Source organism: Oncorhynchus mykiss, chromosome 14, assembly GCF_013265735.2.
Source record: "Oncorhynchus mykiss isolate Arlee chromosome 14, USDA_OmykA_1.1, whole genome shotgun sequence".
Taxonomy (NCBI): Eukaryota; Metazoa; Chordata; class Actinopteri; order Salmoniformes; family Salmonidae; genus Oncorhynchus; species Oncorhynchus mykiss.
The window spans coordinates 8,893,602-8,908,040 of record NC_048578.1 but is presented as its reverse complement, the minus strand read 5'-3'; the positions used below and the strand labels follow the sequence as shown (position 1 = coordinate 8,908,040).

Sequence of the window (14,439 nt, the reverse complement as noted above, 5' to 3'; positions counted from 1 at the left end):
TAACAATGAAAATAAATCATAAAATAAAAGGCAGTTGGGAGGAGGCAAGATCAGGTGGGACCATTCGCGCCAATGAGAGGGCAGATAAGCGTGTGAACAACAGACACAACGGTTTCCATTAGTTACCACAGCCACCAAGTCAACATGGGCTATATCGTAACAATTTGCTTTTTGGTCTTCATGTAAGAATATGGTTATGCATAAGGTTACGGTTAGGTTTAAAATCACATTTTAAGAAGATAAAGTGTAAAATGGGTGAGGTGTAAGACTTTGTGGCTGTGGTAACTAGTAACGACCAGACAACTCCGGTATTGTGTTTGGATGTTACGTGTCCTACTTATATCAGTACACTGGTAACAACCTAATCGTTACGAAACGTATATTTGATCAAGTAAGCCACACGTAGCAAATAAGCCATTCAATGTTTTGTTAGCAAAATTCGATACTCTGCCATTGGCCTCCATGCAAAAACTCCTGGCTTGAGCGAAAAAACAACTAAAAACGCAACCCTCTGGAGAAGACCATATTTGGGCCCATATATCCCTCTCGCTTCGCCTCTTCCTCTCTGGTTTCATACTAAACTATCATTGAATGATCGTTCATTCCTTCCTCCTTGAAGTGAGGAGTCATTGATTCAATTAATGAAAGTACCTACATGTTTCCGGTGTTGTCCACTGAAAATGTACAATTTCAATCAAATAACAGCACTACTATTCATATATTTGCATACATAACGTTCACATTTGGCGGGAAAAACACACCAGTTTCTTTGTCCAATAGGGGGCATCGTTTCTTGCAGCAGGTAACATGCATGCGCCTTGACTAACGTTTTAGTTCAGGAACCTCTGGGTGCCAACTTCATAAACGCTTTTATATAGCTTGCTAAACAAATGGGTCAAGTCAAGTGTGCGAACACAGAACATATACATTTAATTATTTGGTAAGTAGCTAATGTGAAAGCTGAGATGAATGAATGATAAGTGTAGGCATATTGCTAACATTAGCCTCGCCCTGGCTATCTAACGTCTGCCATTCTAGTTAACTTCCTTGACTACAACGCGCTTGAATTGATAGCTAGCAATAAGCTAGCAACATGTATCTATCCGAATTTTGCGAACAAGCTAGCTAGATTAGTTTACATAACTAGCAAGATTGAATTATTAGACAGTTCCTCCATGTGGACCAAGATAACTAACTAGCTAGTATGCAAGTCTAAGATTATCATAGATGTCAGTGCTGTTATCAGACACAGTCAAATATTTTCTTAGCAGTTAGGTAACGTTAGCTAGTTTAAGTCATTGTGTTTCATTTTCAAAACGGGCAAACATGTCAATTTAGGTTGAGTTTAGTTTATGAATGGAAGGCTTTTTAAAATGATGTCCTCATAGTGTCTATTTATTGCCCATAGTGTGTATTTATTTAGGAAAAGCCACCATTGTAAGTCAATTGATAATTGGTCATAACTATCTGCTGTATATGTTTATGCAGAGTCACAATACCCAGCAGGATTTATCACTTTGAAATGATTTAATCTGAAATCAGTGTTTAGTCATGATTCTTCTAGAATACTCATTATGGAATCAAATGCATTATGAGAGAGTGGAGAAAGTCTTTGAGGAAGTGATAGGCCCAATCCCAAATGGACTCCATAACCTGCCTATGCCCTATGCACTTGTGGAGATCTGAGAGGATTTGACAGGTGTAAGCAATATGGTAATAGCGCCACTTTGCCCTTTGATATGCTAGGTGGAAGTTTCACCATGTTGCTTATATGAATCAATTGAAAAAGAAAAGGAGAGCTTCACTCTAGGAGCTCAGATGCAATAATTGTATAACCAACGTTTATATGTCCATTTGGGATTGGGCCACAATGCAGAGGACATGGGCATGGTGGCAGCACAGTTGGCAAGGATATCAACCTGGATCAGCTAGAAGTGGTTTTTCAAATATCCAGTCACCACTGTCTGTTTTACAAGGCTAGCCTGAGAGAGTGCTGTATCCTTATTAACTCACCAATTATCTTGGAAGGCCTTGGGACCCTGTAAAGAACAGATTTAACAGTAGGGGGTGCTAACTAACAAGATAAAAAACAAACAGCTTGATCATTGGTAATTTATTTTAGTCCACAAGGATTCAATTATTGTAATTACTGGTACTTGCTACCTATTAGAAAAACACGGACAATACAACCACAATGTAAAGAAATTGCTTTGGATATATAGTTATTGTTGCTGAGACTTTTTAATTGGGTATTTTGTAGGGCTGGGAATTGCCAGGGACCTCACGATACGATTCAATACAGTGCATTTGGAAAGTATTCAGACCCCTTGACTTTTTCCACATGTTGTTACATTGCAGCCTTATTCTTAAATGGATTAAATAACAAAAAAAACCTCAATCTACACACAATACACCATAATCAAAAAGCGAAAACAGGTTTTTAGACATGTATTAAAAATGTAAAATATTGAAAAGTATTCAGACCCTTTGCAATGAGACTCAATATTGAACGGAGCAAAGTACAGAGAGATCCTTGATGAAAACCTGCTCCAAAAGCGCTCAGGACACCAGACTGGGGCGAAGGTTCACCTTCCAACAGGACAACAACCCTAAGCACATAGCCAAGACAACGCAGGAGTGGCTTTGGGACAATCTTTGAATTCCCAGCCAGAGTCTGGACTTGAACCCAATCGAACATCTCTGGAGAGACCTGAAAATGGCTGCAGCAATGCTCCCCATCCAACCTGAACATTTCAGAGTATCTGCAGAGAAGAATGGGATAAAATCCCCAAATACAGCTGTGCCAAGCTTGTAGCGTCAATACCCAAGGAGACTCGAGGCTGTAATCACTGCCAAAGGTGCTTAAATTCTGTTTTCAATAGAAGTATGGCATAATGAGTATTATGAAGTCAAGTGTTGACCTTGTAATATTTGAAAAGAAACTGATAGCCTACTCATGTTCCATTCAGAAATATTTCACCTGCCTGGATATCGTAGGTGTGAATTATCAGTTAAATTACTATGATTACCAATGTCATCATGAAACAAGAGTCTTCAGACGTCGGGGGTACGCCGTCGGGGGGTACGCCAAATAAAAATGTGATTCACATTTTTAAGAGGGGTTTAATTTTTTTCCCCTTGACATTTTCAAACAGTCCGTTTATATTTTCCAATGGTGCTATACATTTGGGTGAGGTTTTTTTCTCGCCTGAGTAGCCTCGTTTCACTGCCAAAAATAAAATTAAACCATCAGCAAAATAACAACACAATGTCAAATACAGCTAGTCTAGTCAAATAATTAACATCCAATCGCATGAACCGTTACTCTCTTGCGGGAATTCCACTAGCCAAACGTAGCTGCTGCTCATGTTGGTATCTGTACTGATGGCGCAAAAGCCATGACAGGGAGACATAACGCACGTGCAAGCAGTTGTTCCCGATGCCACTTGGTGCAGCATCCACCGAGAGGCTTTTACTGCCAAGGGACTGCCTGACAGCTTGAAAGATGTGTCAGAGGAAACACTGTGCACCTGGCAACCTTGGTTAGCGCGCACTGTGCCCGGCACAGGAGTCGCTGGTGCGTGATGAGACAAGGATATTCCTACCAGCCAAACCCTCCCTAACCCGGACAACTGTGTGTCGCCCCACAGACCTCCCGGTCGCGGCCAGTTACGACAGAGCCTGGGCACGAACCCAGAGTCTCTGATGGCACAACTGGCACTGCAGTACAGCACCCACTGCGCCACCCAGGAGGCCCAAAAATTTAATCAGAAGCCACTGTCAGATTTCTGGATTGGGCTGTGCTCAGAGTATCATGTCTTGGCAAATCACACTGTTAAGACACTGATGTCCTTTGCTACCATGTACCTATGTGAGAGTGGATTCTCGGCCCTCACTAGCATGAAAACTAAATACAGGCACAGACTGTGTGTAGAAAATTATTTAAGACTGAGACTCTCTCCAATACAACCCAACATTGCAGAGTTATGTGCATCCTTTCAAGCACACCCTTCTCATTAACCTGTGGTGAGTTATTCACCATTTTCGATGAACAAATAAGGTTTTATATGTAAGATGGTTAAATAAAGAGCAAAATGATTGATTATTATTATATTATTTGTGCCCTGGTCCTATAAGAGCTCTTTGTCACTTTCCATGAGCCGGGTTGTGACAAAAAACCTGTACTCATTCTTATGTTTAATAGATGTATCCTATAGTGTGTGTGTGGCAGGCTTACAATGATGGCAAAAAAACAAAATGTGAGTGCGTTGACCCTGGTGCTAGAGGTGGTATGCAGCTGGAGGTTGAATGTTTGAAGGGGTACGGGAGTATAAAAAGTTTGGGAACCACTGGCACAATGCAGTTTGCAGCTTGTTTGTTATTGAGATAATACATCGATAATACATCGGTACCATACTGGCATGCACTATAGACCAGTGACCAATAAATCTGTGATTATCTGAGAACAAATGTTGTTCCTATATGTCTAAAATGTTCATGAGATAACAGATCTTAGATATTTATTCGTGATGTGTGTATTAGCCTACATTTAGCTATCAGTATGGAGCGTTTAATGTTTTCTGTAGGTCAACAAAAAGTGGTGGTTCCACTGGGGCTCGAACCCAGGACCTTCTGCGTGTAAAGCAGACGTGATAACCACTACACTATGGAACCAGGTGGTAACGTTGGTCAAATACACTGTTCTTATAGATGACGACGCCACAGTAGTTCTGAATGTTTTTCATTAATTAATATTGTTTGACCTATATTAGATGTATTTAACTGCTTGGAATATTATGAGATGATATCTTCATTTTTGAGACACGCATGGAATTGCAGTCTTGTTGGAATTGATTAGCTGTATAGGCATCGGGGAGTGCAGTCGTGTGTATAACTGCATTTGCAATGGCAAGCTATTTGGTTTAGTGCTGAGTTGTGTCATGTTAGTATTATAGCTTTCTGCTTTGATTCAGCACCTTCTGCGGCATTAAATCTGCGCCATAAATAGTCACCAAATACAAACTTGATCTAAAAATGTCAAAATGTACACGTTGCATGAACATTAAAATGCCGGCCTATAATAAACTGTATTTAATCCGTACCGGCACTGACATACCTCTCGTTGAGTTGGATCCATAGGTTTTTAGCGCACAATGTTGTGCAAAACCGAAACTTTTACCAGGCTCAACTGACACCATATTTCTTTCCCCTTGTGAAATGTCCGGAATGCATTGGTTATGACGGATTGTGTAATGGGTCTGTATACATAATTTGAGCCACATGGTTATTTATTTAAAGTGAATTGACCAATAATAACGGTTTTATAAATTGGAGAACATTTGAAAGGCTCTCCAGTCTCGACAGCACGTTCGTCGGACCAACTCATGCTGGTACAGTATGACAAACTGTTATCCATTTCCGTCGCCTGTTTTGTACAAATGAGGAAAGCAGGGCACCCACCGTGAGACACACCCTCGTGACCACCACACAGGCTATTGACAGGGTTCTTGTTTATGGGGAGGTAAAACTGGTTGCCTACATTATACTTGACTGGCTTCTTGGATTTCCACTCTAGTCACCCGTATCGAGTGGAAGGTCTATAATCTACCTGTGTGAAGCTAGCCACAATAAGGATTAGTCACAATAGTAGGTAAGGCGCCAATCGCAAGGCTGTACAGTGCGTATATGTTTGCCCAACATGGTCTCAGAGCAGTTCGTATTATTATGTAAATAAATCTGATGCACCACATTTAGTACGATGGCATGTATTAATTTGTGGATGACCATCACCTATTTCGTAATATATGTTACGATTTACAATTCGTATTATATGTTACGAATTTGCAAAACATACAATATGTTACGAATTTGCTAACGTATGATATGTTACGAATTTTAGCTAGGTGGTTAGATTGCAAACATTAGCTAACTCGCCAATGTAAACTAGGCTATGGGTTAGGATTAAGTCTAGGAGTTAGGTTAAATGGTTAAGGTTATATGGTTAGCTAAAAGGGTCAAGGTTAGGGAAAGGGTTAGCTAACATGCTAAGTAGTTAAAAAAAAAAGTAGTAAGTAGTTGAAAAGTTGCTATTTGGCTAAAATGCTAAAGTTGTCTGTAATGAGATTTGAACTCGCAACCTTTGAGTTGCTAGAAGTTCGTGTTAACCACACTCCTTTCGTTTTTGCCTGAAATAATCATCTATCTAATGTAACTACAAACGTAGCATACACTAAATGGGAGTGTCCTCGGATTTATGTACAGAATAGGTTGCAGCACACCCAATGCAATTATACAGTTTAATAAATCCAATGTTTTTTCTGTTTATTGTCAAATTAATACATTATTGTATTTTTTTTAATTTTTTACCTTATATAACAACATACCTTGTTTAGCATTATCTAGTCCAAATATGGCCTTATTCCACTATTTGTATCCGTTTGGATGTTTCAACAGGGACTTTTATTTTGATGGCGAAATGCAAATCCTTATTGTGGCTAGCTTCACTCAAGTCTCTAAAACTCAGTAACTAAACGAGGTGTCCTCTATTCACATCGCATATTTAATAACGCAATTTAGGGACATTGTAGTGGAAACAGGACAGCAACGTTGAGACGGATTCTGCCGAAGTTATTTGTGTCTTGGGTGTAATTATAGGGGACTAGAATGCGACGTAAAGGAAATGTGCATTCTTATTGAATGGCAATAATAACTTTACAGTAATATGAAGAAGGACACTCCTGTCCAAACCCTCATGATAACAATGTAAGCTTTTACACAACACGTATTTTATGTCATCATAGTGATCGTGTGTTATGCATTGCAGAGGGAAAAAATCCCATATTTGTGCCACAATTGTTTTATACTTATAGTTTAGTATCTTTCCTTACATTCATATCATTGTCAGGAGGAAATATCCAGTAGCCAAATCGTATGATGTGCCTATGCTTAATAACTACCATTCTGTCAGCTATCTAATGATGGTTCATAAACACACACTTTCAGCCATAACATCACTTGGGTCATCAGAGTTTGGCTGTTGTGGTAGACCTATTCCCGTATTAGAAGGGATGATTCTAATTTCCAAAGATGATTCCAAAAATGTCCATGTTTTGAATTTACAATTATATAAGGGCTCGACTACGGTCACCACCTGTTATTCACCTGTAGGCCTCTGTCGGCGCTAGGACCCAGGGTGCGCGATTTTCATCTCCAGCTGCTGCGGTCTGAAAACGGGCGATGAGAGAAGATCGCGAGGAGAAGCCGACATGTCACACTGGAATTATTCTACCACAAAAGCACATTCCTGACCCTTAACAGAAGTCATCAAGTCTCAAACAATCACTTGTCGTGGTGTGAAAAGCTCTATTTGCAAGCTTTGAAAGGGCAGTTTGGAGCGCAAGGTAAGGCGGTGCGATACCATGCGATTACTAATAACAAAGGCGTACATACTGGAGAGCAGGGGGCAATAAGGGGGGCATTGCACAACGGCATGGAGGGCAACAGTCAACTCTCCCAAACTTTTGCTGTGAATAATTGTGTACAGTAAAGTTTGTAAATCCACGTACAGGCCATAACAAACCTGTCTAACGGTATTCAAGGTATGCATTTTGGTAACGTAAAGTCTTCAAGTGTGAGGATAAACGTGTCACATGTTTCTTGGGGTGAATTCCTGTCTCAGTCGGCAGTGGCCCACATTATATTTTGCTAAGGCTACTATAACCAAAAAAGGTCGTGAATTCTAGTTTCACCTTATTTCATTATAACATTAATCTTCCATCTGCCATGAGTTTACACATCGTGGCATCCTCAACCTGCCAACTCAGAGCATCGTCTCCAACTTGTTCCCTGCCTCCATGGTATAGCCTACATCAGGTCCAATCCTTTTACGCACATACGAACAAAAGTGATCGTCTTTTTACATAGTTGGTGGTGACATATTTCATGCTTTGCATGATTTACTACGTTCGCAACGTAAACATTTGGTCAGGTAATGGCAACCGCGAACTCAGACGGGACATGCCATGCTGTAGCTACTACTCTATAGCAGCAGTATCCCAGGCCTAGGTTGTTTGGACGAGGCGTTCGAATATTCCATAAATCGACCAAATTTACTCTCCGTAGCCTAAGCCCCATTTTGAAAGGGAACGACAGTAATTTTGACGAGGCCTCAAACAAAACATTGTGGCTTCATTCACTGTAAACTTGCTGTTTTGAGTGTGATTGTTTTAATCACCAGTCAAATGTGCACTGGAGTGTGCAAATGTATAGTCACTGTATTTACGTTTTTTGAGCCTATGGCGTCAAACGTTCACTGGTCGTGGCAGTGACCAAAACTAGTCGATAGCTGAAGACCGGAGCAGCCAGCCACAACCGGGATTGCTTTCGCTCTGTCGTTAAGGTCTCTGGGTAACCCCGCTCTGACACAATGCAATGTGGAGACAACCTGGTTCCTCTTGTGCTCGATAGGGAGGCACAACAATCAGTCGTGTTATTCCGTAGCTCGGGTAGTGTGATGTGTATATTGGTTCTATTTTGATATTTGGCAATATGTCAACGACTAGTCTGTCAGCCGACATGCAACACTCAGTGCTGTTCGCGAGTGAATGGTGTTGGGCAATGGACAAATGATCATACACTCCAATAGCTAGCTACCTTCACCGAGATGAAGGCTGCGAAATAGTAGAAAGACGAAAATGTATCCGGTGGGGTGCATCACCGTGCAGCAACGGCCGGGAGAGAGGAAAGAAATAGGTCATTGTTAAACAACAAACTTGTTTACTTCCATTATCATTTAGACTACCAGACATTTAGACAGTTGCTATAACCGGGTGTATATATTCCAGTTATGTCATTCACAAGTCTGTGATATTGTATTCCATAAGCTACTTAGTTTATACCTGCGTATGATTTAGGTAAGATTCCTGCGCTGGCCTGATTAAAGGTATCCGAAATTGGGAAAGCCAGATGTACCAAAAGCTTTTTTCTAGATGTCAACTGTATGAACGCGTGGCCTGCTGAATGTTTTGGCGTACGCTATTGTGTCTATTCTGCATTAAGCAGACAACACAGGCTTCGAGACCTGTCTTTAGGCGGTTTGACCTTGCAAGGCAATAGAACTTATAGGTTCTCAGCTCGCATATTATAGCCTCATTATAATCGAGTGGCGAAACATTCCAGTGTATTTTTAGGACAAGCCTGTTCAAGTTAACTGTAAGATGTATCCATCCACCTGACACTCGTTGACACTTGCAACCGGTATTAAATTGGTGGAAATGCTGATCCTCTAACCTTGATCATTCACACCTATTTTACCTCAGCATTTACAACTATGAAAATAACTAACCAATGGTCCAAAACGTGAAAGATGTGTTGTTAATTGTTAATTACCACCTGTAATGGCGTATATGAGAGGAGTGATTATCAGCATCATATTTCATCATGAAAACGTGTAGGTCACTTCAAATATTGAAATTCTTATCTCTCTGAACTATCAGCCAACAACTTGGGCTGATACACTTCTCAAACATCAAACATTTCTTATTGTATGCACATATATTGGTCATCATGATAATCACTCAATAAAAAGGCGTTCATACATCACATGGTGCCAATAGTATTTAATATTGTATGGGATAAAGGTCGAATTTCTGAACACATAATGCATATTTTTCAAAAATTGATTCATCTCACATTCAATGCACTTCCCTTCCCCAACGTTACAAATGTTTTCACATGACCTTCCCCTTGTACAGTAAAATACATTGAAATCCCTCCTTCCTCAGAAGTAACTAAAAATAATGTTTAAGACCACAAATAAGAATAACTGTAGCGACCCTTTGTTTATATAGGTGGATATCAACTTTGCCACTTCAGCATGCTTTTGTGGCCCGGTCGATGCCAAGCAGGGCTACGAGCCAGAAGGTTAGGGGTTCGCTGACCACCATAGACGAGCTCACTCTCCCTGCCTGCTTCTTTACACTACAATCAGAGCCAGCTGCATACAATGATCAGCTATGGGGAAGCAGATTTTTTACATTATGATGCCATATTTATAATTCTATAAAATATATGCAAACAATATTCCAGCGACAGGTTTCTGTGCCAATGCACCACACAACCAATAACAAAGCATATCAACTTCAGGCACTTCAATATCATGGTTTGCGTTTTCAGCACCACAGTAAATAAACTATGTAAATTTCGACAAACAGAACATACAGTGGGGCAAAAAAGTATTTAGTCAGCCACCAATTGTGCAAGTTCTCCCACTTAAAAAGATGAGAGAGGCCTGTAATTTTCATCATATGCACACTTCAACTATGACAGACAAAATGAGATAAAACATTCAGAAAATCACATTTTTAATGAATTTGCAAATTATGGTGGAAAATAAGTATTTGGTCACCTACAAACAAGCAAGATTCCTGACTCTCACAGACCTGTAACTTCTTCTTTAATAGGCTCCTCTGTCCTCCACTCGTTACCTGTATTAATGGCACCTGTTTGAACTTGTTATCAGTATAAAAGACACCTGTCCACAACCTCAAACAGTCACACTCCAAACTCCACTATGGCCAAGACCAAAGAGCTGTCAAAGGACACCAGAAACAACATTTTAGACCTGCACCAGGCTGGGAAGACTGAATCTGCCATAGGTAAGCAGCTTGGTTTGAAGAAATGAACTGTGAGAGCAATTTTTAGGAAATGGAAGACATACAAGACCACTGATAATCTCCCTCGATCTGGGGCTCCACGCAAGATCTCACGCCGTGGGGTCAAAATGATCACAAGAACGGTGAGCAAAAATACCAGAACCACACGGGGGGACCTAGTGAATGACCTGCAGAGAGCTGGGACCAAAGTAACAAAGCCTACCATCAGTAACACACTACGCCGCCAGGGACTCAAATCCTGCAGTGCCAGACATGTCCCCCTGCTTAAGCCAGTACATGTCCAGGCCCGTCTGAAGTTTGCTAGAGAGCATTGGGATGATCCAGAAGAAGATTGGGAGAATGTCATATGGTCAGATGAAACCAAAATAGAACAATTTGTGGTAAAAACCCAACTGTTCGTGTTTGGAGGACAAAGAATGCTGAGTTGCATCCAAAGAACACCATACCTACTGTGAAGCATGGGGGTGGAAACATCATGCTTTGGGGACTTATTTCCATTGTGGTCAATATTTTTTACATATACAATTACATAGATAGAGCCGAAAAAATGCTCAACCGCCAGATGAGTATGAGGGAAAAGCTTGTATGGCTGGTAGCTTATTCTTTAGATGTTTGGGGCTGCTTGTGAACCATGATGTACAAGCATAATCAAAGTGACATTGGACTAGCGCACTAGCTATGTTTTCATCCAATTGGCGACAGATTTTCGGAAATCTTCATAAAAACAATATGCCATTTCAGAGTTACCTTTTGAAAAATGTTGCACCGGACAACATGCCCGGGAAGATTTTAATTTACCGGACATTTGAGGAATTTACCGGACATCCATATGCATTCAGATCCAACCTGGCGCAACCAGTGCCATCAATATATGAGGGATATTGGCCAAATGAGCCACATTTACGTATCCTTAAAAACAGCCTATAACAAATTACAAAAACACTATTACTTGTGTTTCGATGTGTAGCATATGCTAAACCTGTTTTTAGGCTACTTTCCTAAAACAATAATTGTCCACCTCACGGTTCATTTGTATCAGTGCATTGTATGCATAGGCCTATAGGCTTAGGTGTCCACTGTATGATATTAACAATTTAATAAATATATACAGTAACTATCAAAACTATCTACATTGTAGAATAATAGTGAAGGCATCAAAACTATCAAATAACACATATGGAATCATGTAGTAACCAAAAAGTGTTAAACAAATGAAAATATATGTTATATTTGAAATTCTTCGAGGTAGCCCTTTGCCTTGGAGATTGCTTTGCACACTCTTGACATTCTCTCAACCAGCTTCATGAGGTAGTCACATGGGATGCATTTTAATTAACTGGTGTGCCTTGTTAAAAATTCATTTGTGGAATTTCCTCAGAAATTGCAGCCCAAATAAATGCTTCAGAGTTCAAGTAACAGACACATCTCAATATCAACTGATCAGAGGAGACTGCATGAATCAGGCCTTCATGGTCGAATTGCTGAAGAAGAAAAAAACACTACTGAAGACACAAATAAGAAGAAGAGACTTGCTTTGGCCAAGAAACATGAGCAATGGACATTAGACCGCAGGAAATCTGTCCTGTCCCTGATGAGTCCAAATTTGAGATTTTTGGTTCCAACCGCCGTATCTTTGTGAGACGCAGAGTAGGTGAACAGATTATCTCCGCATGTATGGTTCCCACCGTGACGCATGGAGGAGGGTGTGGGGGTGCTTTGCTGGTGCACTGTTGTGATTTATTTAGAATGCAAGGCACACTTAACCAGCATGGCTACTAGAGGTCGACCGATTATGATTTTTCAACGCCGATACCGATTATTGGGGGGACAAAAAAGCCAATACCGATTATTGGACGAACAAAAAAGCCGATTAATCAGCCGATTTGTTTTATTTTTATTTGTAATAATGACAATTACAACAATACTGAATGAACACTTATTTTAACTTAATATACATCAAGAAAATCAATTTTGCCTCAAGTAAATAATGACATGTTCAATTTGGTTTAAATAATGCTTATAGCTTCCGTCCCTCTCCTCGCACCTCCCTGGGCTCGAACCAGCAACACAACGACAACAGCCACCATCGAAGCAGCGTTACCCATGCAGAGCAAGGGGAACCACTACTAGAAGGCTCAGAGCGAGTGATGTTTGAAACACTATTAGCGTGCACTAACTAGTTAGCCATTTCACTTCGGTTACACCAGCCTCATCTCGGGAGTTGATAGGCTTGAAGTCATAAACAGCGCAATGCTTGACGCATAACGAAGAGCTGCTGGCAAAATGCACAAAAGTGCTGTTTGAATGAATGTTTACGCGCATGCTTCTGCCTACCACCGCTCAGTCAGATACTTAGATGCTTGTATGCTCAGTCAGATTATAGGACAGTAGGACACGCTAGATGATATCTAGTAATATCATCAACAATGTGTAGTTAACTAGTGATTATGATTGATTGTTTTTTATAAGATAAGTTTAATGCTAGCTAGCAACTTACCTTGGCTTACTGCATTTGCGTAACAGGCAGTCTCCTTGTGGAGTGCAACGAGAGAGAGGCAGGTCATTATTGCGTTGGACAAGTTAACTGTACGGTTGCAAGATTGGATCCCCCGAGCTGACAAGGTGAAAATCTGTCGTTCTGCCCCTGAACAAGGCAGTTAACCGACCGTTCCTAGGCCGTCATTGAAAATAAGAATGTGTTCTTAACTGACTTGCCTAGTTAAATAAAGGTATAAAGACATAATACAATTTAGAAATTGGTCTAATTGGCGCCCAAAAATACCGATTTTCGATTGTTATGAAAACTTGAAATCGGCCCCAATTAATCGGCCATTCCGATTAATCGGTTGACCTCTAATGGCTACCACAACATTCTGCAGCGATACGCCATCCCGTCTGGTTTGTGCTTAGTGGGACTTTCATTTGTTTCAACAGTATAATGACCCAAAACACACCTCCAGGCTGTGTAAAGCCTATTTGACCAAGTAGAAGAGTGTTAGAGTGCTGCATCAGATGACCTGGCCTTCACAATCACTGACCTCAACCCAATTGAGATGGTCTGGGATGAGTTGGACCGCAGAGTGAAGGAAAAGCACCCAACAAGTGCTCAGCATATGTGGGAACTCCTTCAAGACTGTTGGAAAAGCATTCCAGATGAAGCTGGTTGAGAGAATGTCAAGAGTGTGCAAAGTTGTCATCAAGGCAAAGGGTGGCTACTTTGAAGAATCTAAATTCTATAATATATTTGGGTACCACATGATTCCATGTTTTATTTAATAGTTTTGATGTCTTCACTATTATTCTACAAATAGTAAAAATAAAGAAAAACCCTTGAATGAGTAGGTGTGTCCAAACTTTTGACTGGTACTGTATATATAAAGGAAGAGAAGCTTAGGCCTAACCCCAGAGAGATAGAGATATGTTGGTGGCATGTTATGACACCGACATGTATTTTTTTATGTCTAATGGCTACTGCGTCTGCTATACAGATATATACTGAAATAAAATATAAATGCAACAATTTCAACGATTTTACTGAGGTACAGTTCATATAAGGAAATCAGTCAATTGAAATAAATTCATTAGGCCCTAATCTATGGATTTCACATGACTGGGCAGGGGCGGGCCTGGGAGAGCATGGCACACCCACTTGGGAGCCAGACCCAGCCAATAAGAATTACTTTTCCCCCACAAATGGGCTTTATTACTGACAAAAATACTCATCAGCTGTCTGGGTGGCTGGTCTCAGACTATCCCGCAGGCGAAG

General features: G+C 40.5%; 1 protein-coding gene and 1 non-coding gene across 2 annotated transcripts in view; one reads left to right on the top strand and one right to left on the bottom strand.

Annotated features, from left to right (window-relative positions):
- Nucleotides 1–4,601: 4,601 nt before the first annotated feature.
- trnav-uac lies at nt 4,602–4,674 on the bottom strand. Its single transcript has one exon. It is a non-coding gene; the product is annotated as a tRNA-Val (tRNA).
- A 2,480-nt stretch (nt 4,675–7,154) lies between these two features.
- The window catches only part of bcorl1 (BCL6 corepressor-like 1), a 41,053-nt gene continuing 33,768 nt past the window's right edge, over nt 7,155–14,439 (top strand). The window contains exon 1 of the mRNA XM_021561060.2: nt 7,155–7,400. The gene's annotated coding sequence lies outside the window, so the exon portion shown is untranslated. The remainder of the gene's footprint in view (nt 7,401–14,439) is intronic.